Source organism: Tamandua tetradactyla, chromosome X, assembly GCF_023851605.1.
Source record: "Tamandua tetradactyla isolate mTamTet1 chromosome X, mTamTet1.pri, whole genome shotgun sequence".
Taxonomy (NCBI): Eukaryota; Metazoa; Chordata; class Mammalia; order Pilosa; family Myrmecophagidae; genus Tamandua; species Tamandua tetradactyla.
The window spans coordinates 55,132,982-55,138,104 of NC_135353.1; the positions used below are offsets into that span (position 1 = coordinate 55,132,982).

Genomic DNA, 5,123 nt, shown 5'->3' on the forward strand with positions numbered 1-5,123 from the left:
ATACAGGGGCTTTTTACATCAGTTAAATTTCTAAGTATCCACTGGTGTGGGACATGTTGATATATCCTTTCTAAGGTGAAGGATAAGTTGCTTCATCTGGCCCTTCCTATGACCAAAAAAGAGGCACAATGCCTAGTTGGTCATTTATCAATATTTTGAATACAAGGTTAATGTAAAAACTTAATTATATCTTTATATATTATCAAAAATTTTTAAATAAAAGAAGTTGAATGTAAAAATTTTAGTAGCATGAAATAAAGTATCTAGTAATAAATTTGACAAAAATATTAAGATCATTTCATTAAGAACTCTAAACTTTGCAGAGATAAATTAAGAATAAACTGACAAAGTATTTTATTCTATTTTTGGATTAGAATAGGTAATCAAATATGCTTTAGTTAGACTTGAAATGAGAGCTAATTCTTTCTATTTTCATTTTTTTATTTATTTTGGTGGGGGTGCATGGTCCGGGAATCAAACCTGGCTCTCCAGCATGTAAGGTGAGCATTCTATCACCAAACCACTCACAGTTTATTTAAATTTTTTTATTGTGAAATATAACATATAGGCAGAAAAATAATACACTTCAAAAGACAATTTAACAAGTAGTTATAGAGCAAATTTCTAAATATGGCATGGGTTACAGTTCTACAATTTAAGGTATTTCCTTCTAGGTGTTGTAATACACTAGAGACTAATAGTAAATATCATTATAATGAATCTGTAGTCACGAATACTTGTTATATCCTATCTTCTCTGTTACAACTCTTCCCTCTCATTTGCTCCTTCTCTCAAACTTCAAGGATATTTGGGCAATGACCATTCTCATTTTTCATGTTGTAAAGGGGTGTTGACATTACAGGGTAGGGAGGTACAAATAGTTGATGTTCTTGGAGAGACATGTGCCCCTGGGTTTCAGGGATTATCTGTCATAGGAACAATCTGGAACTTTTAAGGTTCTGAAAAGTAAACTTCAGGTAGAGCCTCAGATAGAGCCCTGCATATTCTCTAGAGTTTTCAGGAATACTGTTAGTTGAGGCTTGGTATTCTCTGGCAATTAGCAATATCTCACTAAAGTTTGCAAAAGAGTAACTACCAGAATAGCCTCTGGATGTGATTTGAAATCTCTTACCCACTGACACCTTATTTTGTTACATTTTAACCCCTTTTAGCCAGGTAAGCATCAATCCCACAATGCCAGGGCCTAGTACAACACTGGGTGTCATGTCCCATATTGCCAGGGAGACCTACAACCCTAGAAGTCATGTCCCATGTAGGGTAGAGGCTAATGGATGTACTTGGAGTTTTGGGCTTAGAGAGAGAGAGAGGCCACACCTGAGCAACAAGAGGTTTTCTGAAAGTGACTCTTAGTCACAATTATAGATAGTCTTAGCTTCCCTGTTAAAGAAATAAGTTTTATAAGAGCAATCCTCAAGATCAAGGGCTTGGCCTCTTGGGATTCACAAATGTTTGAGATAGTACCAGGAATTTCCAAAGTGGGTAAGTTTATTAGTTCCATTTTTTTTCGTCCTCTCAAAGTACTTTGCCAATATTTTTTAATTATCTGTCCAACATACTCAAGAATGTATCAGGGTATTACATTAAACTATACAGAATTGCAAGATCTTATTCTCAATTCTAAGCTCCATGTATTTAACTGAACTGGCCAGACAATCTAAGTTAGAATATGTGCTTCAGAAAATGTGTTTTGGACAAAATAAGCATCTCTTCCTTTGGTCTCATAGAGTAGATGAAGTTCTAAAATACAGACAGTATCATCCTCCTTTACCCTGTATTCTGATTTAACTTAGTCCCAAGAAGATTAGCTTCACTCATATCTCTAATTGGACTCATCTCTTTTTCAGCTTCATTAACAGTGGCTGAATGGAGCAATGGTGACTTTCAGAGATGCAGAATGCTAACTCAGAGTCTTAGGTAGGACACAGGTGCCCAAAGTTCCCAGGAAATACCAGGTATACACATAGAGCACTGCATCTCAAAAATAGAAATAAGTCTTAAAGCTCATGACAAATGTGGCTGCTACTATCTAGGCTCTAATTTTCATACAAGTATTTTCTAAAAGAGACCATACAATATCTGTCCTTTTGTTTCTGGATTATTTGGCTCAGTATAATGTCCTCAAGATTCAGTAACCTTTATGCATCCCTCATGACTTCATTCCTTTCTGTAACTGCAAAATATTTCATCATGTGTATACACCACAGATCACCCTTCTGCTTCTCAGCTGATGTCCCCTTCAGCCACCTCCATCCATTGGGTATCATGAATGATGTCCTCTTAAACATCAGTGAGCAAATGTTTGTTCGAGTACCTGCTTTTAATTCTTATATTTGTGTGTCTGCTACATTACCCCCTAGAGGGGCTGTACCAAGCTGTTATCTTACCAACATTGACTAGGTATATGTATCTCCATTTTTTCTCTAGCACTTGACTCTTTCTGCTTATTCAATTATTTCTATAAACAATGTATCATAGTATTCTCACTTAGTTGTACAATCATCATCACTCTCAATTTTTTTGATCCAAAGAGAAAAGTAACAGATAGGCATATCAACATCAAAGAGGAAACCCTAAACACCCCATAACTCTTATCCCTTCAAGTATTTATCCACAGTGTTATTGTGGTACTAGTGATGTATCCTTGTTAAATATAGTGTATGGCATGTAATAGGTAATTTTTCCATATACAACTCTATTATTAACATTTTATACAAGTGTCATATATACGAAGTAAGTCATGTAAGAACTTTTTTTATATATTTGTAGTAATTGATGAGATACATGACTTGAAAGAACCCCATTCAATCTTATTCACCTTCAATAAAGCACTATTACTTATAATCCCACCAGTGCACTGCCAACACCTCTTCCATTTCCATGCATTCAAGATTAAGTTCGTTAACAAGTCTGTACATATTAGGTAAACACTCCCCCTTTTTCAGCTTCTGTCTATCTCTAGGTCTCCTATGTTTTATCTTTTAAGAGTCTGAGTTTATATTTCTTCAGGGGTTCATATTAATGAAATCAAAAAGTATCTATCCTTATGTGCCCAGCTTATTTCACTCAGCATTATGTCCTCCAGTTTCATCCATGTTGTCATATGTATCAGGACCTCATTTCTTTTCCCTGCTGCATAATATTCCATCATATGTATAAACCATGTTTTGTTTATCCACTCATCTGTTGATACGCACTTGGATTGTTTCCATCTTTTGGAAATTATAAATAATGCTGCTATGAACATCAATGTCCATACATTTATTTGTATCACAGCTTTCTGATCTTCTGCACACATACCATGCAGTGGAATTGCTGAGTGGTAGGGTAACTTGATTTTTACTTCCCTGAGGAACCTCTATACTGTCTTAAAAATAGTGTCTGTGCCATTACATCCCACCAACAGTGAGTAAGTTTTCCATTTCTCCAATCTTCTCCAACATTTGTAGTTTCCTGTTTGTTTAATGACAGCCGTTCTTATGGGTATGAGATCTCTTGTGATTTTGATGTGCATTTCCCTAATAACTAACGAAGATGAACATCTTTCATGTGCATTTTAGTCATTTGCATTTTATCTTCAGAAAAAAATGTCTATTCATATTTTTTGCCCATTTTATAATTGGGTTTGTTCTTTTGTTGTTGAATTTTAGGATTTCTTTATAAATACTGGATATCAAACTCATCAGATAAATGGTTTCTCAAATATTTCCTCCCATTGAGTTGGCTACCTTTTCCCCTTTTTGAAAAAGTTCTTTGAGGCACAGATGCCTTTGATTTTGAGGAGTTCTCATTTATTTATTTTTTCTTTTCTTGCTTGTGCTTTGGGTGTAAGGTCTAGGAAGCTACCTTCTATCACTAGGTCTTGAAGATGTTTCCTTATATTTTATCCTAGGAATTTTATGGCACTGGGTCTCATATTTAGGTTTTTAATTCATTTTGGTTAGTTTTTGCATACAGAGTGAGGTAAGGGTCCTCTTTAATTCCTTTGGCTATGGATATCCAGTTCTTCCAGCCCTGTTCATTGAAGAGACTATTCTGTCTCAGTTCAGAGGGTTTGGGGACCTTGCCAAAAATCAATTGACCAGAAGTGCTGGGATGGGTAGAGGCTGTGGTTTCATGACCATTGTTTCTCCTGGGTGACATGTAGGCTGCAAGGTTTGGGACACATTGGGCCATGCTGCAGTGGGGCCGCTGGCCATGGAGCCCTCCAGGGGCAGAATGACTGGTGGCACAGGAACACATCATGACTGTCAGTGAGGCTTTTTGATCTTGGGGAGGTGATTCATCTCTGGGGAATTAAACAGCACATGTTACATGTGAAGATTTCTCAGCAATTTAGTGTGGAAACCATTGATCACCTTTCATCTTGTGCTGGCTTCTACTTATCCTGCATTGGAAAGAGAGAGCACTCAAATGAGCAAGATATCACGGCAACCCAATACACAGGGAGAGAATGGAATAAGTGTTATCCATTCTCAGGCACACTGCAGTGGTTTACAGCAATATCCTCAGCTGGTGCCTGCTACCACTGATGGAGGAGCAAAGCTGTGCTTACCAGCAAGCAGAGCAAAAAGAGTTCACCCATGGAATGAAATGGCAATGAGTACCATCAATGCAGAGAGAGGAACAATATGGCTGGTAAAAGAACCAGTTGAAAAGCAGGAAAACAGTATAGGATATGCAACAGAAAATAAATCTGCTCAAAGAAGAAAATGAACGGTTGAAGAAAAAATTAAATTGCTGACAAAGGAATTAAGTGTACTTAAAGATTTGCTTCTTGAGCATGCATAAAACCTTGCAGACAATATGAAACTCCCTTAGCACTGAAAATATGACAGCAAATTCTGATAGTGTGGGAACTTAAACCTCACCCTTTCCAAACTTCACAACTTATGGCCTGAACATTAAAGGCATGACCTCTTACACCAATGTCTTGTTGAATTATTCAAAAATCCATTGAAAATTGTTTCTAGAATCAGTACTGAAGAGTTGATTAGATAGAAATCTTAGCCATGTAATTTCAATATGTGGTTTTAAATGGTATGGATTTTTTGTGGGGTCAAAAAACAAATATTTTTTAAGGTATATAGTAAAAAATATCCTGG

The 5,123-nt window shown here is 36.4% G+C and overlaps 1 pseudogene; it reads left to right on the plus strand.

The window, feature by feature from the left end:
- The first annotated feature begins 4,431 nt into the window (after positions 1-4,431).
- LOC143671828 (CCAAT/enhancer-binding protein gamma-like) lies at positions 4,432-4,882 on the plus strand (annotated as a pseudogene).
- The last annotated feature ends 241 nt before the right edge of the window (positions 4,883-5,123 follow it).